Below are 22,633 nucleotides of genomic sequence, written 5' to 3' on the forward strand. Positions count from 1 at the left end.
TACATATCGATTGCTGCGCTGCGACTCACTCTCATTACATTACATTTTTATTGGTCCATTTGATCATTTGTTGTACAAGGTATACAATATGATATTGGACAAGTCTTTGTGATTTACAATACATGTTTTTAAACCATACAACAATATTTACATTGATTTAGGCTTAATATTATCACAACTTAAGGTTCAGCATCCACTTGTTATCGACAACAATAGCAAAGAAGGAACAACTGAAACATGGTATGCGTCCCCAGTTTGCCCATTTTTAGAAAATAATCTCAGAAAGACACCCTTCCTAACCTGTACCAGAAAGTATTCAGAAAATATCAGAGTTCTAAACGTACCGATTTTTCACGTGGCTGGCACTCTTCCTCATTACTGATAAGCAGAGGTTCTACTTTGAGATATAAAGCACGTAGTAACTACCATGTTTTTTTATTATTTGATCTTGCATATTTCGAAACTTTTATGCTTTTTTCATGCATATTTTAAGGTTTTATGATGTATATAATCCGGTCACTACTAATGAGACTGATAGTTGATCACCGTAACACATTTCTTGTTGAGGATAGTAAAAAAAATCTCTCTTTGCAAAGCACTCAGATAGCAATCTGTTAAATAATAACAGCTACATCATTGTTTTAAATAAGAGTGATTAATATTAATGTATCTGTAAAGTGAAGGTATAATTAAGTAAATTGTTCTTTTTTGAGCATGAGTTGTTATGGTGTATGTTAAAATATCTACTCAGCTGATATGGGAAAATCAAATGTGAATTTAAATTTAACTTTATAATTCTAATAATGTAATAAATTGATTGTTACTGAATAAAAAAATAATGCTTTGAAAGCCTTATTTGATTCCAGACACATTACATCTCAGTAACATGTCCAAAGCCATGCACAAGGTGGTGCACTTATCATTAAAATAAAATTTATTTTAATATGTTACTGCTTGAACAGCATCATGAAATTTGGCACACACAGTAACAAAAAATGTACGAATAACATACTTTTTTCCAAAACAAAAAAATCTGACCGAAATTTTCAAAATTAATAAATAATTTCATCTCAGCAAATTCAGCATTGTTATGAATATCGTCAATTAGCAGATACTTTTAAAGCATGCAAGAAACTGAATAATATGGTAAAAATTTTAGGTCTGCAAGTCAAATAGTTATTGAGATACACTGATTTTAAGATTTCAAAATGTAACAAAAATCACATAACTTTGGAAATTTTAAAAATTAATAAATCAAAAATGAAAGGTCTATGGAAATTTTAATTTGGGATCTTTCATGCAAACAACTATAAGTGCACAAAAAATTATCAAAATCTGAGGTGTCAAGAACCAGAAAACTGGTTGATTTCACACGGACCGGCAGCCGACGCACATTATCATAATCCACTATCCATACCCTTCAAATACCGGCACCTCTAAATTTTGCAGTTCAGAACTTTCTCTTAAATGCGTCCTTTGGCTTTTTGAACATATATGCCACAGACTGCACCATTTATTGTGACTTCCATTACTGCAGTTTCAACTTTTAAGCCAATTTCAAACGGTTGAGTCACACGCTGAAAGCACAGCAGTTTGTCCTGCAGTGGTCCCGGCCTCTATCTCTAACAGACCATGACCTATTTCAATATCTACCCGAGCTGCGCTGTTTCGTGCTTTGCTTACTTCTCAATAGCTAACTGCACCTACTTGCCCCTCCCCCCTTGAGACAGGTTTATAAGGCTGTAGACAATCGTCCGCAGTGTTTCCTTGGGGGATCTCTTGCACGGTACTACATGTCCACAGCCCCCACTCTCCCAATACCACTGTGTTGTCCTGAGTAACATTCAGATACTCTCCCAATATTAGTTTGAGGCGACTGTAAACTACATCTGAAGATTCATAGCAAGGGGCACAAACAGAAAATCTTGCAAAGTTATTTTGAACATGTTTTCCGAACAGTGTTTTGAGCTGCTGCTTTGACAGCCCACACGCAATGGAAACATTTTAGCTCTTGTAGCTACAAACACGCCTGACACAATCAGTGTAGAGACAAGGATTAGTGACCATGATATCATAGCGACTTTGGTTACTAAAGTTAATAAATCAATCAAGAACGATAAAAGGATATTTCTGCTAGAAAGAGCAGAAGACAGTTATTAACATACCACTAACACAATGAACTGACATCATTTAGTTCCAATGCGACAGATTGTAAATCATGTTCTCGACAAGAAAATGTCTAGTAAGTGCATTAAGGATGGAAAAGACCCAGTGTGGTTAAGCAACGAAATTCGGAAAACGCTGAGGAAGCAAAGGCTGTCGCACTCTTGCTTCAAAGCAGAACGCGCAAATGGCGACAGGCGAAAGTTAACAGAAATTCGTGCGTCTGTAATAAGGAAGATCGATGTGCGAAGTTTACAGCAACCACCACCATTATACCTTGACACAACATTTTGCCGAGAGCCAGAGAAAATTCTAGTCCTTCGTAAACTTGCTAACAGGGTCTAAGGCTTCTACATAGTCCCTTGTTGACCGGTGTGGTGTGGCAATAGAAAATGGCAAAAGAAATTGTTCACACGGGAGAATCGTACAAATATATCATCGTTTGACCATTGCACAGACTCGCATATGGAGGACATAGTGATAAGCATCCCTGGTGTAGATAAACAACTAAAAGATTTGAAAGTAAATAGGTCACCAGATTCTGATGAAATCCAGTTTTACACAGAGTACTCTACCACATTGGCCCTTATCTAGCGTGCATTTATCGCAAATCTCTTGCCCAGTGCAGGAAGAAAGTGCAGGTCACTCCAAAATACATGACGGGTAAAAAGAATGGAGCCGCAAAACTACAGACCAATATCCCGACATCGGTTTGCTGCAGAATGCTCGAATATATTCTCAATTTGAATATAATAAATTTCCTTGAGAGGGAAAAGTTTCTGTCCACAAACCAGCACTGTCTTCGAAAGCATCGCATGTGTGAAACTCAGCTTGCACTTTTCTCACGTGATATCCTGCGAGCTACGGACGATAAGCAACCGGCGGATTCAAAGTTCCTACATTTCCGCAAGGCATTTGACACGGTAGCACACTGCAGACTGTAACAAAGGTACAAGCGTACGGAATAGGTTACCAGATGTGTGAGGGGCTCGAAGCCTTCTTAAGTAACACACCCGAGTATGTTGTCCTCGATGGCGAGCGTTCGTCAGACACAAGGATATCGTCAGGAGTGCCCTAAGGAAGTGCAATAGGACCGCTGTTACTTACTATATACATAAATTATCTGATTGACAGAATGAGCTGCAATTGCAGTTGTTTGCTGACGACGCTGTGGTGTATGAGAATGTGTTGGCGTCGAGTGACTGTAGGAGGATATTGGACGTCTTAGACAAAATTTCTAGCCCTAAATGTAGAAAACAGTAAGTTAATGCAGATGAGTAGAAAAAAACAAATCCACGATGTTCGAATACAGCATTAGTAGTGTGCCGCTTTACACTGTTACGCCTATCAGTTGTATAGGCTAAAGTTGCAAAGCAATATGAAATGGTATGAGCATATAAGGATTGTAGTAGGGAAGGCAAATGGTCGACTTTGGTTTATTGGGAGAATTTTAGGAAAGAGTGGTTCACCGCATATAGGACACTACTGCAACAATTATTGAATACTGTCGAGTGTTTGGTATACGCACCAGGTCAGATTAAAGGAAGACACTGAAGCTAAACAGAGGCGGGCTGCTAGATGCGTTACTGGCAGGTTCGAACACCACGCAAGTGTTACGGTGACGCTTCAGGAACTCAAATGGGAATCGATGGAGAAGCACCACTGAGAAAATTTAGAGAACCGGCATTTTGAGGCAGACCTCAGAACGGTTCTACTGCCGACAACGTAAAGTTAGAGTAAGGAGCACGAAGATAAGGTTGGAGAGGTTAGGGCTCGTGTACAGTCAGTCATTTTTTCCTCGCTCTCTTTGCTGCAAGTGGAACTGGAAAGGAAATTAACAGTAATAGTACAGTGCACCCTCTGCCACGCACAATACGGCGGTTTGTGGGGTACGTATGTAGGTGCAGATAGATACAGAGCGCTCGGAATGCAGCGCCCTGACGTCACTCGCTTGGCAACCATACCGTTTACCCCAGTTTCGCCTTCCTCTGTCCTGTCGCCTCCTCCACGTCACCGTCATTACATGCTGCACAAACTCAGCAGTTCCGGTGCCCGTGTACAGCATTCCCGTCCTGCACACCTGCGGACCAAATCCGAGCCGTCAAGCCTCCCTGCTGCTCTTCGCCTTCTCCTCTAACCTCACCCATATGGAGCTGCAGAACTGTAATGCCGGCACGGCGTAATCAGCTAGCTAGCACATGTAGCTCCGTGTTATGCGTGCGTGCGTGTACTCCAGCTCAAAAAAGTTCTGTAAGCTATAAAATTATCTTTACTCCTGAACAGAACTATTCATTTCTGTCATCATTTGACACTCCCTGCTAGATAAAGCCCACTCAATTTTTTTTTTTTTTTTTTTTTTTTTTTACACGCTTAGTTACCGAGTAAAGTTTGTATACCTATTTACACTGTTCTTATCATTAATAATATAAACATACTACCCCAGAAAACAATTTATGTAACACATACTGCTCACAAAAATTCAGAAGCAGCATCTGAACAATCACATCGCCATTATCACCAAAATGGTATCCGTTCCGAAATTTTAGTTTTTATTTTAATACTCAATCCCCTTAAGATAGTGTCACGGAAAGACAAGGTTAATACAATGTGGTCAAATGCGGTCAGACTGCACTGAGTGAATTAGATCAGGAAATTAGACGCTACAAGTAGTGGATGAGTTTTGCTGTGAGAGCAGCAAAATAACTGACACCTGGCATTGATAGGATATAAAACTCGGGAGTGCTGCTAGCAAGGAAAGCACTTCCGGAAGAGAGAAATTTGCTAAAACTGAATATAAATCTAAGTGTCAGAATCTTTCTTGAGAAGTTGTTTGGAGTATAGTTGTACGAAAGTGGGTGATTGACATTTCACACAAGAGCGGAATAAAATCTCTTGAAATGCGGTGCTCCCCAAGACTGTTTAAGATTACGTGGATAGATTGAGTAACTAATGAGAATATACTGAACTGGCGAGAAAAGGAATTTATAGCAAAACGTGACTAAAAGACGGGGTCAGATGACTGGACACATCTTGAGACACCGAGGAGTCATCACTCTGGTAATGAAGGCAAATGCGAGTATATAAGAGTAGGCAGGTTCGAACGGGTGGGTGGTTGCACAGATGAAGGCTTGCACACTGTATTAAACGTCTTCAGACTGAAGATCATAACACACAAAAGTCACTGTAATAGCAAGTGTATGGAAGTACCTGTCTGACATCCCAGCTGTGTTCGTGTCAGGTGTTGACTCGAGATGCTGTCACGTGAATGTAGCAGTTTCTTTAAGACACGGGTGACATGCTGACACACTCTACAGCCTTGCCTATGATAGCAAATCGGGGGAAATCAATAATGAATTAGCAGTCATGTAATGGGATATCTATCAAGTAATTGCCATTACGTGTTCTGTCCCATTCTATTCGTAACTGAGCTTAAAGTGGTAACAATGTCCTGCCACCACCTGTGTGTGGCATGTGTTCATTAAACAATACTTGCATAGTATTAAGTCAATTATATCAGTTGGCATTACCGTCTAAACTTTACCTCTGCACGTTTTGACTCTAAATCAGTAAGTATTCTGAAGTAACTCTAGTTGCTGCCTTCAAAGCTCCTGGCCGAAGCTGCCACTCCCCTCTCTTGTACTGACGACATTAAATATGCAACCATTTTCGTGCAAAATACATCTCTTTTCTAAATTGCCTTTCTGGTTAATATCCTGCAACCACACGCTCTTTTAAGCTCGAACTTGCAGCTTTTTAGAGCATTGCCAACTCCTATTAACTGTATCCAACTATTGCAATTTCTGAAGTACAGATAAACAGAATCTTTATTACATCACTAAGGACTGACATCGAAAATGCCCATGGGTTGGAAAGGAAGACTGATTTTAATGTTCTGTGACATTGAGGTCATTAGAGATGGAGCACGAGCTCCAATTGTATTGAGGATGGGGTAGGAAATTGGCCGTGCTCTTTCAAACGAAACATCCCAGCATTTGCCTGGAGCGATTTACGGAAATCATGGAAAACCTAAACCCGGATGGCTGGACATCTGTCCTACAGTGGGACTCCGGTGTGCTAACTGAAGTGCCTGAGATGTCTGCTACCTCGCGTGACATGCTGCTTGCACTGTTAGGTGGCTTCACAATAGGTGAAGGACGAACACAGAGATCCTCAAAGGAACTAGGAAAGATGTGTGATCATTCCTTACAATAATAATATTCCTATTATTTCAATTTGGAATACATATGTTATTGATGCTTGTTTATTTATCCCACCCAAACTGACCTCTACTATTCATCTATTTGCGTGGCCCACAGGTCGATGCAAGCTAACCAAATAGTCGGACGGTTTGTACACCGTCTGTCAAAACTGTTCCGAGGCTGATTTAGTGTACGTGGCATGTAAGTGAAGTCAGAACAGTAATTACCGTGGCAGCTTGAACTAACAACTGTTTTAAGGCTCGTTTACGCTGGGACAACATCTTAAGACACTGTGGAACACTACAGAAATGTGGCGAGTGTCGTCTTGTAGTATGCCGCAAAAGGCAATATCTTGCGGCCTATGTTGCACGCAGCAGGTTAATTTACATCAAAGCAGATATAGTAAAACAACAGATAAGCATTTGATCATTCGGTGTTAAGTAGCGAACATGCGACCGCAGAGTATCAACATTACTGCATCAAAAACTCAATGCAGCAACATCTCTAAATGTAGACAATCTCCAGAATGTTCTGAAGAAGAGAAAAGTGGTGCAAAGTTTTTCCCATACACCTTCACTAAAAAAATAAATAAATAAATAAAAAAAGAGCTATGACAGCCCCAACTTGACTGAAATGCAAAACGTGGACATAATCATCAGGGATGACAGAGACTTGGTGTTATCTATATGATCCAACAACAAAAATGATGAAGTGCAGAAATTCAGATGACGTACCGACATTCGAGCTAATGTGATGCACAAGTTGAACAATATTGAGCAAAAGACTATTTTGACAGTTTCACTTGTTTGTATGAACATTCCGTGCTTGTACTTTAGTGGGGTAGACTACGTAGAACACCAGAGGCATTAAAGCCACAACAGTACTAACCCAGTATTGAAACTTTCTGGACTTGCTGGGTAAGTGCCAGTGGCATATTCGTGTTATTGTAAGAGAGCTCATACTGAAAGACTGTAACTATGCTCAGAATCTCATCTGAAATGCAACACACATCTAAGTGAGAAGTAGTTTAAAGCGAGATCTTCGATAAGTATGAGACACCATTGAGTATTATTGTTTTTTGCTAAATCAACAATATACTCCAACCTGGATTTTCCACTGTTTGATTTTTGTAATACTGAGATTCAAACTATTTGCTGGAGCTGATCGCTCACTGTGTTCAATTATTGTGAAGGCCTTGGCTTGTATAGCTGCGAGTGCTTGGTTGCACTTTCATGTCACAAACAAACATTACTGTGCTTGAGATACTATTTAATATCTTTGGGAGATCGTACAGGTATACATAATATTTCAGAAACAGAATACAAATTATTTGCTACATACTCCCACTCATTTCTCCTCGCAGCTGTTCTTAACATTCATCGATACCAGTTTAAGTACTTCATTTTTATACTGTGCCACCACTAGGAGGATTCGACGTGTCCACCACAGTACTGTATCCTAGCAACTATCCTCATTCACATAACATTACTGTCACAATTTCCTTTCATTTGTACATTGCCTTCAGTGAACTCCGTCACAAAGGAGAAGCTTATGAGATGTTTGATGAGCCAAAGTATAGGTCAACATGGCACAGCAGCTAGAAACTGCATTAATAAGAATTGGAGAGTGTCAAAATCCACACTAGCAAGGAACCTCTTCGAGTGTAGTAAAGTAAGGTCGTAAAAGGTCAATGATGTTTACGGCATTCGATGCCCTCATACATTGCCTACCATGCAGCCACAATATTGGCTGCTAATGGCAACAAGGGGCGGGACTGGACGTATGCAATGGCGAGCACAGCATGAACAGTTGAACTGCTTAGTTGACGGATAACTCATAACAGTGCTAGTGGTGTTGAACAAAGCAGAGCAATGGCGTTGATAAACAAAGCAAACATTGCATTATATTGACAACAGTTGCCAAAGTTGACATTTTGTCAGATAGGAACCCATGGAATTTCACAGAGCGAGAAAGAAGTGGCAAAAGAAATATTTAGTGTTTCTACAAAATGGATCAGTGGGTTCTGTGGTGTATAAGCTCGACTGTGCAGACAACATACACGAGGAGTGCAGTGACACGATAACTGCTTAAAATGAAAATGATATTGAAACTGATGTCGAGCCGTGTAGTTCAACATCCTTGTCAGACAGGGAACCACAAATCCAGTCTCCAGCGAAACATAGTAGAGGACAATCACTGAACAGACTTCAAATAAGTCGGCAGCAGTATGAGTGTGTAGTGCATACCAAAAACTACGCATATTCGAGGGAAGGCAGGGCACACTTGTACCAAAAACTGGTATCTGTGCATTTCAAGGATGCTCGATACAGTTTACACAATATGCATAAGAGTGACTTTCTACATTATGTACATCAAATTGTGAGCAACATAGGTTACAGTGATTTCAAGGAAAGCAGTGGATGGCTGCATAATTTGAAATAGTGCTACAGAATTAGGAGACGTAAGATAATGAAATTTCGAACAAAGTGTCAACTTGATGTTGCACAGCAAACTACGGAATCGGCCCAAAAATTTGTCGGTAATATAAAAAAAACCTATCCCACCATTCAGTAAGGAATTATTTTTCAATTCCAACCAATCAGCACTTGAAGAGGAAATTTATAGGAAAGGAACTCTGGAAATTAGAGGTACCGAGAGAGTTTTATCAAATACAACAAACATCAATGTCTTAACGCATTTGTACACAATTACAATGCCTGTTAGTATGGACAGTAAATTGGCTAGAAAGTTATTTATTGTGCTGGCAAGAAGTTGGAGATGTTCTGCTCCCAAAGATTCTTTGTTGTAAGCGTTGATCTTGCAAGGGCAGTATGGAATATTTACGTCACAGCAAGCAAGAGTGGGAAAAAGGGCGTAAGAGAACTAAATTATGTTACGGACATTGGTTTTGCTTTTGCTTGTTTCCTGGTCTGCATATAAAAATCATACTCGTTTATACCAAACTATCCCTTCTGAAAAATGTGTGAACTGCAGTTCATACCACCTGGAAACACTCAACAAATTCAGTGTCTGTATGTATCAGCAGCTACACCAGTTTCAGAAGCTGCACAGCAGACTGTTGTGCATTCAGCTGCATGCCATCACTCTGTTCCACCAATACAACTGTACATGCATTCTTTAAGAGTGGATAAATAGCTAAACCTCGTGCATGGTTTGTAGCTCCCAAGGAGTTCGCCTTAGATCGTGATGGTGTGAACCTTTGTGATCACTGTGGCGAGGCATTTTTCATTCAGTGTATGTGGTACAAGTTAATGGTTTGTTCTAACATTCGATAATGACCATTTTGTTAAGTGTAATACATATACCACATACAAAGTTGATCTCTGCACCTCATAGTAAATACCTGTCTGACTTTTGGGATCTGTCACTACCTGTCCACTCGACTGTGAGTGACCTGTCGATGGTAAGGCTAGGTGCCCTGTGCAGCAGAGACAGGGACCAAAGAGTACTCCGGGAGTTATACTGATCCTCCTTAAAGACAAGTTCGAGGTGCTTCTTTCACTGAAACTGAACCAGTGGGACTCGCATCTCCTGTTGGGAAACCTGCTGTGGTCTGTGTAAAGATACAGCAAATGCAAAAGGATGGGGGCCTATTAATCATCGGCACTTCAAAAGTGTGGCGATTAATGTTAGCCCTTGGGGAAATGGCAGCAAGGGACAGAAACAAATGTGTATAATTAAACGTACTGAGGAGGCTATTCTGGCAGCCAATGAGGGAACACAATGCAACCAACTGCAGATAATGGCAGACGTTGGAACACATGATGCCTGTCATCTGAGCTCCGAGGTCATACTCTGACTATTCCAGTGATTGGCACAGGATTCCAGCGATTGGCACAGGAAGTCGAGAAGGCCAGCCTCGCACATGGGATTTCAATGAGACTCACAATTTTGGCCTGCTGGTTCTCTCAGCTGAGAGGAAGGATTGTATCAGATACTTGAAGCTTCTGTGACAAGCTAGGCTGCAACTTTCTGGACTTAAGCCATAAGGTTGAGAATTGTAGCTTCCCTCTAAATTCATTAGGTGTGCACTACGTTTCAGAGGCTGCTACCCAGGTAGCTGACTGTATGTGGGGTGCACGCAGGGGGTTCTTATATCACACAACACTCCATCCAGAAATCAAAAATTTTAGTTCTAGTTAAGGGCTGTTATTGGCACCCAAGTTAGCCAGTCACTCGTGGATGGGACAGGAACTGAAACTGAGGTAGCAAAACGAAAATAGAAATCATTATAGCCGAAATGTTAGTCTCATGAGAATCAGCAACTGTACTAATAGGAGGGTCATTTCAAAAGACTGGCACACTCTGCATACACAGCTGTTAAGGTAGTACGATCAAGTTGAAATTCACGTCAGTTGAGTGAGACATTAGGCATGACAGTCGTACATACATTTGTTAGTTTGCATGGCTGTTTCCTGAATAATTCAGTTTTAAAATGGAAGCTGAAAATGAGTGGGGTCACCCTTATTAAACAGAAGGACAACAGTTTCTGAAAACGACTGTTGCACTTAATGAAACCTGGATACGAGATTTTGAGCCAGAACTGAAGCATGTCATAATAGTGGAAAAGTTCTGATTCTCCACACCCAAAAAAATTCTGCAGCCAAAAATTGAAGGTGAAACCGATGGTGATATTTGCGCATGACATGAATGGAGTCATATTGAAAACAGAGTGCTCCAAGGGATGTCTGTAACAGGTGTATGCGACAAGCTGTTTCTGCAAAATGTTTTCCATCAAAGAAGACCTGACATTGCAGCAACTGGTGTCTTCATTTTGCACGATAATGCGAGACACCTTAGTGCCCTGCCAGTGAGAGAAATGCTTGAAAAATATGGATGGGAAATATTTCCCAACCCATCATACAGTCCTGACATGAGCCCACCAGACTTGGACTTGTTTCCCAAATTGAAGGAACAACTCAATGGGAAACATTTTCTTACAACTGATAAAGCTTCCAGTGAGATGAGATGAAATGAATAATCAGAAAACTCGAGGATGAAGGTGCCCTGTGTGGACTGCAGAAGTTCCCAAAACCTTGGGAAGCTGTCGTAAACAAGAAAGGAAATTATATTGAAGTCCTATAAAGGCATTTTGTAAAATAAATTGCTTTCTTTAATTCTGTCTTACAGTGTGCCGAATTTTCTGAAATACCCCTCGTATTTAAAATAATTCTCATTTTTTGTTCAGTCTCAGTTGCATATTTTTTAATTATATTACATGTTTGAATCACTCAGGATCATCTTCAGATCTAAGCAGTTGTGTCAACAACCCATCTCGTCTATTCAGAATCTCATTTCAGAGTATTCTGATATGAGGTTCTGAATACGCAGCACGGGTTGCCGACGCAACTACTCAGATCTGAAATGATCCTGAGTGTTCGAAATCTGTTACCTAATTAAAAATGAGGAATTGAAACTGAACAACAAATGATAGTTATCTCACAAACCAGAAATGTTTAACTCTGTTTTCATATCTTCCTTTATAAAGAAAAAACCCAGGAGAATTTCCCCAGTTTAGTCCTTATACCACTGAAAAAATGACTAGGACTAATATTTATTTAGTCTTAGTGACGTCGGAAAACAGCTGAAATAGTTCAAATTGAACAAAGCTCCTGGGCCTGATGGAATCCCAATCAGACTCTATGCTGAATTTGTGGCCAAGTTAGCTCCTCTTTTAACTGTAATTTATCAGAGATATATATATATATATATATATATATATATATATATATATATATATATATAATAGAGGGAAACATTCCACGTGGGAAAAATATATCTAAAAAGAAAGATGATGAAACTTACCAAACAAAAGCGCTGGCAGGTCGATGTGTAGTTGTGTGTCTATCGACCTGCCAGCGCTTTTGTTTGGTAAGTTTCATCATCTTTCTTTTTAGATATATATATATATATATATATACACACACACACACACACACACACACACACACACACACACACACACACACACACACAGTAGTTGGAAGAAAGCACAGGTCACACCCATCTACAAGATGGGTAGTAGAACTGATTGACAAATCTATACCGTGCATTATAATTGGCATTGATTTGTTGTAGTCTCTTAGAAAGTATTCTAGCTCAAATATAAAGATGTATCTCAAACAGGATGACCTCCTCCATGGCAACCAACAAGGATTCCAAAAACATTGATCATGTGAAACCCAACTCTCCCTTTTCACACATGACATACCGAAAGCTTTGGAAACTCCAGGATGGAATGTAACAATATTATGAAAAGCATAGTTGCTACTCACCATATAGTGGAGTCTGGCTTCAGCTTCCACAGACTGTGGTCAAATGTGTGTGTGTGAGATGTTTTTGCATGAATGTGTGCACATTGTCTATTTTTGACAAAGACCTTGTTGGCAAAAGCTGACTTTCTGGTGGTCTTTTACTTGTGCCTATCAGTGATTCAGCATCCCCGCTTACAGTGAGAACCAACTATCCATTTCATAATAATTATACTGAAAGTTTTGCAAAGCATTCAGTTACGTGCAGTGTTTCTCAGTTTTTGAAGAGCAATTGACTCGGTACCACCTCTACACTCAGTATCAACAGTGGTCATATGGGGTGTCAAGCAATATTAATGACTGGATTGAGGACGTTTGATAGGGAGGACGCAGCACGTTATTTCGGACGGAAATTAATTGCCAGATGCAGAAGTAACTTCGGTTGTGCCCCAGGCAAGTTTGCTGGGACCCTTGCTGCTCATGTTGTATATGAATGACCTTGCAGACAATAGTAACCTCAGACTTTTTGTCGGGATGCAGTTATCTCTACAGGACTACTGTCTGAAAGAAGCTGCATAAATATTCAATATCATCTTGATAAGATCTCAAAGAGGTACAAAGATTGTAAAATTGTGCACTTCACTAAAGGAAAAAAGGTTGGAACTAGCTAACTCATGCATGTCATACATTGTAGGGATATGAAAAGGAATAATCACATTCATTATGTTGTGGGTAATGTAGTTGATAAACTTCAGTTTATTGGTAGAATAGTGAGGAAATGCAGTCTACAGAGGAGCTTGCATAGAAACCACTTAAGGTACCTATCCTAAAATATTGCTCGTGTGTGGGACCTACACCTGGGGCTATTGAATGTATACAGAGAATTGCAGCACGAGTGGTCACAGGTTTTTTGACCCACAGGTAAGTGTCAGAGAGATGCTGAAGAAACGGAACTGGCAGACTCTGGAAGATAAATGTAAACTATCCCGAGAAAGCCTACTTAGTTTCAAGAACTGTATTTAAATGGTGACTAGGAAAGTACTTTGTATCACTCCCATGAGAATAATATTAAAGCAACTACAGCACACACAGAAGCATCATTCTTCCCATGCTCCACATGTGAATAGAACGGGAAAAAATGTTAATGACTGCCATGCACTTTACAGTAGTTTGGAGAATACTGATGTAGGTTGCAACTTGTGATGTCCCAGCATACAGATAACAAACAATATGGGATACAATTGCTAGAAGCTAGTGAAGTCTATTGTCTGTAGCTGGATTACTTTGTAAACTGCTGGAAAATGACACTGTGTGGATGTAAAAATTAACTGTTATGAAGATGGGCTGACAGTACAGTTTTGCTCTGCTTTGTGTGTTTTAATTCTATGTAAGGACACAACAGTGATTACACATCTTGTTAATTAATTAGGGGTGCACAAATGGGTGAGTGTTTAATCGAGGGATCACCAGCTTTGTAATCTCCTACTAACAAGACGGTCTCCTAATTAGTCAGGAGTTCTTGTAAGCACTATATGCAATCTAGTTTGTAATTAGGAATAATAATTTTAAAGAGATTATTGCCACACTTCTTATGCTTTGATTTTATTGCTAAAATGCTGGAAACTGTATAAAAAACGAAAAAAAGATCTTCTTTATGAATCATACTCTTCACTCTAAACAACAAAATTTACATAAATTAACTGTTGTACATACAAAATCAGATCACAGAATTTACAGTGCAAATAACATAATTATCTTAATCAGGTAGCCTGTAACAGGTATGAATATATAATTTTTATCAAAATGATACCTGCAAATGAATAATTCAATGAATGATGAAACTTTAAATAAAAATGATCTCCCCCCTCCCTAAATGTATGAACAGAAACAATATAAGCATACTGTATATAAATTGCAGATAACCGCTGTGTTATAAATCTACTTCTTTTACCCTCAAGCAATCTCAACGTAAAACATCCCCAAAACCATAAAGTCAAGAATAATTATTTTGCGAAACAGGGTGCAAATATCATAGAAAGGAAAATATCTCTCTTAAGCTTGACAAAAAGTGTATCTGTCCTGCAAACATGTAATTAGATAGGAATATAACAAAACTTGGAAAGAATTAAAAAGTATGAGATTAAAGCTCTTCACTGAATATAATTATGCCACAAAAAGTGCAGATACTTATCTACAAAATAAATCATCCAAAGGTAAATTAATATCTACAAATATGTCAACTAATTCCATTCATACATCAGACCATCTATTAAACCATAACATTTACATTTTTCTGATCATCAGTTAAACACTATTGGATGTTACTGATGACTGACACTTGCTACAAACAAACATTGAATAATGACTGCACAGAGTCAATTTAAACATACTTGTAAATCCATCATTGAAGGGGCAGAAAACTACTGTTTCTGTAGTGTGTGTGTGTGTGTGTGTGTGTGTGTGTGTGTGTGTGTGTGTGTGTGTTTGGAGGGGGGGGGGGGGGAATTCTTCTTAACTGGATATAATCCATCAATTCAGTTAACAGTGCAAAAAATGTAGCTGTTACTTTGTATGTTAGGTGGACGTAACAAAGTCGCCATTTGATGCTCTGGGATATAAAAATAGAGACAAACAGCACTTTGAAAAATACAGTTCATTCTGTGAAGGAATACTTAAAATCTTATAACCAATGAGGAAGAAATTTCTCTTTCACTACAGTGTGGAGATCACTTAAAAGTTAGGCTTTTTTTGGTCTAATTCAGTAATATTAATCATTCAGTTAAAAACAACAAGACAAGCATTTTGTGACTGCTCTTTTCATAAATTCCTATTGCTCTTATTTCACTGACAACACGCCCTACATCTAAATATTGCTCCTTGGAAAACATTTACAAGATAATTATTTTCTGTAAGTAGAATATAGACTTACAAAAAGGTCAATCACAATCATTACATCAAATTATATGTTTAAAATAATTTCACCAATTGATTACTTCTGTTGTTACACAATTTCTATAACACTCAACAAAATATAAGAAATTTATGCTTGCAAAATGATGATCATCAACAAGTAACCCAATATGTCCATACCTACATGCAAGCTATATGTTACTACTACGCAAAATAACATAATTTAAAACTTGGAAAGTATCTTCTATTCCTATGTGCCCCCCCCCCCCCTCCCCCCAAAGCTGTATTTAACAGAAAAGTCGATGACTCCTCAATCACTCACCTTACAGATGAGGTGTTGATCAGCAAATAAACACACACAAAAAATACAGATGACAGTACTGCGCGTGTCCGTGTCCGTGTCCGTGTGTGTGTGTGTGTGTGTGTGTGTGTGTGTGTGTGTGTGTGTGTGAGAGAGAGAGAGAGAGGAGAGAGAGAGAGAGAGAGAGAGAGAGAGAGAGAAGCTGAGCTACGGAAAACTAAATCTTATTTGCATCCCTAATCACTGCTTAATGATTCTTCAATAAGCTGAGTTTTTTATCTTAAAGTCAATGATTGAAGTAAGAGGTCCATCTACAATTTTACCTGGAAGACTTGTACAGTAAACCCTTGTTTCAAAACAGAACACTTGCTTGTCTTTATAATGTACTTATTTACCATTCCTTACAAAAATTAGAAATTGAATTTTTTTATATTTTAATATAACAAAGAGAAAACATTAAATGAAATTAAGCTTACAAATCACTCAATACAATATTTTTCAGTTCTTTTATTTCTTCTTCAATGTATTAAATATAATACTGCTGCTAATATGAAAATAATGTTCATACTGAATACAATCTTCAGTGGGACACCATAAGGTAGAATAAGGTGGATTCTACTTTCAAAATAAGAAATCTGATGAATAAACAAAATAAATGGGTGTTCAGTGCACTTAAAAGTTTTTGTGTTCATACTGACTTCCTGGGAACTTGGGTGCTGATTTGTAAACTCAAAACAGTACTTATGACACAGAAGGTGGCCGGAGAGGAGACTGTAAAAGATTGGCATTCAATCTTGTCAAACATCATGCTCATGAAGCAGAATATTGTTCATACCAAGGTGTTTATCACCACCATTCATTATACGCTTGTGTATTAATGAACATCCTGTATGGGGGAAAGAATATTAGCAAAATGAAATTCTACCCATAATTCCTACATTTGGTAAGCAAATATTAAATTAGAGAGCAACATAATATGAACTGGATGAAAGCATGCAGGTGTCTGACATGCACTGTATACTCCACTAAAATATCTGCGTGTAACTGGGTAAATCTTTAAACTTTACTGTTGGAGTGTTACGCTGAACTCTGTCAATCTACATTCAGTACTTAAATAGTAGTTTAAAAATGTTAAGTACTACAAATTATACATCATTTTCACAACCAACCAATAGTCTCTGATGATCTAAATAAAGATAATCTGATGAAAAATTTAGAAGAGATGTAATAATATGTCACTTGTCTGGTCATAAATCAAATAAAATGTGTTGCACTACAATTTCAGAATATACTGGTTTATAATTTTCCTTATCACCTTATTTAAATCTGGAGAAGACTCTAACTCTTCACAATTAACATATGTATAAAATATTAATACTACTTTTGCCATTGATAATTCTGTCCTTCACTTTATCAATGGCCACTTACATAGGACATTTAAAAAGAGGAACATTGCACAGACTGACTTGTCACATTTAAAAAAAATGAACACCAACTTATCCCCATGGGACAAAATGCTTAAAAAAATTGTAAATCTTGTATGAAGAAAACAATATACACTATACATTTTTTTGCAAAATTTGCAATCTGTGAACCTTTTACATCACACTAAATATATTCTTTGGGTCATTCCACACAGCAGTTGCTTTGCTATCATGATGGAGTTATGCAATGTAAGTCACATTGAATTAGTATCTCCAAAAAATTTAAGTGAAATTATCAATTTAGTTATGAAAGGAGGTAAGAAAATCAGTAATGTGTACAAGACTCAGTATCTGGAAGTTGACAGATTTTTGTCTTACACCATACTGACAAACATTATCAGGTCAACAACAATACTAGCAGTTGGTATACTGTTGAATTCCTAACACACACAATATCATATCTCATCCTTTAAAAAAAAGTTGCATTACACAATGGATATTATAAATGCAGGGAAATAATAACCGTTTAATATCTTATCTGCAACACTGTTCATCAGGTTTTTTACCACAATAGAAAAGTCTGTCCCCAAGGGAACTGCATAATTAAAGCAACACAACTGTCTCAGCGATGTAAAAAGAAATTGTCTTCTTCAAAACTATCAGAAAAACAATATGTACAGTGATATAAGAGTATTGAAAGGGTAGTTTCCTTCATTAAGTGCAAAAGTACTAATCTATTACAACATTTCATGGCACATTTAAAAATTATGACAAGTGTTCATTATAAAGGTATGCACATCACTGCCATTTCTTGTTAGAGTTACTGCAGCTGCTATTGGTCATGTGAACTTTAATACTTTGACTTTGGTACTCCAGAACAAAAAATTACAAGAAAACACACCTGCTACATGTTTCTGATAAAATAAAAACCAGTCTTGGAAACTAACACAGGAAGTTATGGCAAGATGGATGCATGTATAAAAAATTCATGGTTTCCATAGAAATTAATTTTATTGTTTCAGTGGCTTCCATTTAAATTAAATTTATGACCAACAATATTTACAAAAGTATAAATAAAATCACAGTATCACAAGTCACTTCTTCATCTAAAACATACAATAATCTATCACTGAGCTTTTTAAAATGGAAATATATCTACCAGTGTTCATACTTTTTTAAAAAAAAAAAAGAAAAGAAAAAGCTGAACTTACAATTACAAGTGCTCCCTTCACATTGTAATACTCCACCCTGAATAAGTACTTGCATTGTTAATAGACACTGGGCAGATCTTCCCTCTCTTAAGAAGAACAGAAATGCCAATACAGAAGAGCTGCTCCAGCAACCAAAACACACATTATACTGAGATCGAATTAGCGGATTGGAGAGAATACTACAGTTCACAAGCAAATAAAGGCTGCATTTCACGTGCATTATAATATGCAGTACTGAAGTAAATGACAGTGAGTCGGCATGACAATCTAAAACAAAGAAACTACCACTGTAATGTGTACTAGAGAAGCATGTGCTAATAGCATGACAACTTTGACTGACTCCTGGTACTTATTTTACATACAAATGAATGAAATATTAAACAGTTAAAGCACAAGTGTTATTATATATATCCAGTAATACACGAAGTCTGTGAAAAATGAATTGCTCCTATGGAAACTGGAAATGAATTTCACTCTTTACAAATACTGTGTTGCTTTAATTGCGGTTTCCCTACTAAACATCACATAACATATCACATCTTCCATCAACGTATACACGAGCACTCTTGTCTTTTCAGCACAATATTTGGTACTGCAAACACAACTCACTGCATCCCTCCTTGGTCCATGAAATCTGTTAAGTAAAAAAACAAATAATGTAGCAAAACAACGAATAGCTACCTCTGGATAACTGCTTTAAATGTCCTTTCATTCAAATAAATCACCATGTTAAACAGCTGTACTTTGAAATGCCACTCCTGGATGAAGAAAAAACTTGTACAATACAGAGTACATGTTTCTTACAAATGACTAAAATAACAATGGGGTCAAAAGGAATAACGGGTGACTCCACTTTCAACAAAAATCAGTCACATAGTCTCAAATGTTCATTTCAGTGTCTTACCTTCTCTCTTCTATAGTCATTCCATGTAAGATCAGCCAACTTTAGAACTGGTCTCCACTTAACCAAATGCAATTTTATTAAATCTTTTACCATAGTTGCAGGGACATCTGAAAGGAAGTTCTGTAAAGTTTTAGCACAAGATGTGCTGTACTTTTTACACCAGAGCCATCAGCTTGAAGGTGATTCAGCCGATGTGCACATCATAGTGAGAAATCTGCAAACTGGTATTTCTGCTCAATATTTGTTATTTAGTTCAAACATAACATATACAAGGCCAATGAGGCAGCACATTTTCCACAACTACCACTCAAAGTGGGAGAAAAACTTGTCACACGCATGTCATCCGAGTTCCGACCACTGATATCTTCACCATAGATCTTTTTATGTCATCATGTTTTCTTATTTGTTATTTTATTATTTTTTAATTAAGAGAGTTGATGTAAGACCACATGATAAATATTAACTTTCAAGTTTGTTTAGTTACTGACTGTGTGTATTAAGTGTAATTGTCAAATGTGACCAATGTCCGAGGACAAATATCTCAAAATGGCGGTCAATGATTTCTTTCCCTCCCTGACTAATTTGGTTCGAAAGAGCAGATTTTTATCTCTTGGGCACTTGTTTTTGCTTGCTGGTGTCTTTTGTTTAAGGGATAATATTCGGTTTCAAATGTAAGCAACTTTGGCAAGATAAACATTTAATGTAAAGGAATGTATAAGAATCAATTTATTATTAAGGCCACATAAACAGGAAACTTGCATATGTCCATGGTAGTTTTCCTACTACCAGTCAAGAAAAATTGGTAGTAGCTCTGTTAGTGCCAATTAAAAAAATTAATAATAACAACCACAATTGGTAACTCCATTTCCAAGGTGCCATGCCCAGTAGCCATTCAAGAACAGTCGCAGGTGGTCTCTTCATACAGGATCCCAAGTCTGAATAGGATTGCCTTGCCACATTCCCAAGCCTCTTACTGGGTTTCTAGTTGAGTTCTCAAGCCTAAGTGTGTGTTTGGCAAGTTAATAAACCTACTTCTGGGTTTCTTTAATTTTTCTTCAATATCAAATAAAGCTTGCTCGTGGTACTTGTACAGGCAACCCACAATAGTCTCTACTATCTGGCCAACAAAATGAACATTCAGGGCCCTTGGGATGCATGAAGTCTACTAGCACACCATTCTGTTTAAGTGATACACTGTACGTATTCGCAATCCACCTTTTATTGTCATAAATACAGGCTATGTATTGTTTTTTCTCTAAAGCAATTTGTGATAGATTAGTCAATATTAGCTATAAAGCAGCATCATCTGGAACTTTGCTGATAGAAAGTCATTTTTCCTCAGCCAGCACAAATTGGTGATTGTGTAAAACAAATTGTAGACTATGTCTTGTTCCAGAAATGATTTTGCCATTTTCAAATCTTTATTCTCGTGCTAGTCATAATTTCTACTTCAGCCTTTTCAATGACAAAGTACTTGATTCTATTCACGTTCTTATCACAAAACCAGATGAAGTCAAATGGTGCCAAAATTTGTGTTTCTTGAAGAATATGCAAATCTTCAAATTTTTGATATCTGTACGACCTCTGTAATTAACTGTGATAATTAATTACGACTGGGTGTAAAGTAGCCTGGCTACTGTCCCAATGGAAAGGTTGCACATCATCTTACACCACAAAAGAATAGTTTTCTCCATTAAAACAACAATTTCTCTTATTTTCAAATCGAGTTTGATAATCTGCGAATGGTGGCTTTGATGCTTCATGGTGTAGTGATGACATGAGAGGCTCCACATTTTTCCTGTCAATTCAGAAATAAAATCTTCCTTTCCCAGCTGTTTTGTGTTCAGTGTTTCTCTGTCAGTGCGGACCCACCAATTTAATTCAATAATACCTTCAGGATCACTATTTTTGAAAGAAATTTGAAAAATAGTTCCAACGCGTCTTCCCCAGGGCAGTTTTCGCAGTGATCGAGTGTGCAGTCTTTTGATTCTAAGCTACAGACAATTTTTACATGCAGGTATTTGTAACCTTCCTGCATTTAACTTCCATCTATCATTAGCTTCACATTGTGATGCATTGTACACACACAAATGGAACATTTTCCAGGAGAATCTACAAGCGTATGCCATTTGGGGACATAATTCACAGAATTTAGAGAATCCAATTTCAAGTCCATTGTGGTCTTGATAGGTGATAAATAGTTCTGTCAGGTTACAAAGAAATAGTCACCTCTGTCTCTTGATCTTCTGTCCATCAGTTCTACTAAAAACACAATCTTTGATTCCAGGACACATCCTGCTATATTCATCATCTTCAAGGACTTTTTTCCTTGCTTCCTTTCAGGCAGTGCAAGATTTCCTGTTTCTTTTTTTAACTTCCTTCCAATCTTCACCATTTCTACTTGTACATAAACTGCGGATGCTGTTTTTTTCATTGTCCAGCTTTTGGTTCCAGCATCAAAATCAGTAGCTAAATCATTGCTGCTAACTGCCTGAAACTCGACATGAGAAGCACCAAGATCTCTCAAGCTCGCATTCACTTCTTCAGGTACTTCCATATCTTCACTGTAATCTGATTCAGACGATGACAATGACTTCAGGCTAGCATTTGGTTCCATTCTGCATGCTATACAAAGCTTCTGGCCAGGCTACAAACAATTCTTTGTCAATTTTTCAAGCTTCATTTATTAGCTGAAGGCTTTTTTTATATTGTGTTCTTCTTCAAGAATGGGTTGCAGCAAGGAGTTTGTTGTGATTCATACTTTGTTAAAAACACGTCTTCGTGCTACCAGCAAATCTTAGTCTGTTTATTGATCTTTACTCCGGAGTGGTGCCTAATCAGCTCCAATTCATTTTATCTGGAGTAAAATACTTTCAAATGACACTTTGCTGAATCACCCACCAGTCCAACTGGACATGAAATCGTGGCATAAATTATTCCACGTCCTGGGAGTGTATGGCATGTTAAATTTAGCCATTCACAATAATTAAGCTTGCTAATTAATTCTCATAATTAAGTTGAATGAATAGTGTAAATTATCAGTTTAAGTTTGGATGTTAAATTCCTGCATTGAAAAATATATTGATCATTACTTTATTATTATTATTATTATTATTATTATTATTTTTTTTTTTTTTTTGGGTCCTCAAAAATAAATTGATTCTCACACATTTATTTACGTCAAATATGCATTTACTGTGACAAAGTTGCTTGTGTTTGACAATAAAAATCTGCTCTTTCTAACGGAAC

At 37.7% G+C, this 22,633-nt stretch overlaps 1 protein-coding gene across 2 annotated transcripts in view; it reads right to left on the reverse strand.

Annotated features, from left to right (window-relative positions):
- Window positions 1–18,956: 18,956 nt before the first annotated feature.
- LOC124545981 (protein strawberry notch) overlaps window positions 18,957–22,633 on the reverse strand; it is a 265,254-nt gene continuing 261,577 nt past the window's right edge. For both annotated transcript variants that reach the window (XM_047124945.1, XM_047124946.1), the window contains one exon: window positions 18,957–19,114. The gene's annotated coding sequence lies outside the window, so the exon portion shown is untranslated. The remainder of the gene's footprint in view (window positions 19,115–22,633) is intronic.

This window comes from Schistocerca americana, chromosome 8 (genome assembly GCF_021461395.2).
Source record: "Schistocerca americana isolate TAMUIC-IGC-003095 chromosome 8, iqSchAmer2.1, whole genome shotgun sequence".
Taxonomy (NCBI): domain Eukaryota; kingdom Metazoa; phylum Arthropoda; class Insecta; order Orthoptera; family Acrididae; genus Schistocerca; species Schistocerca americana.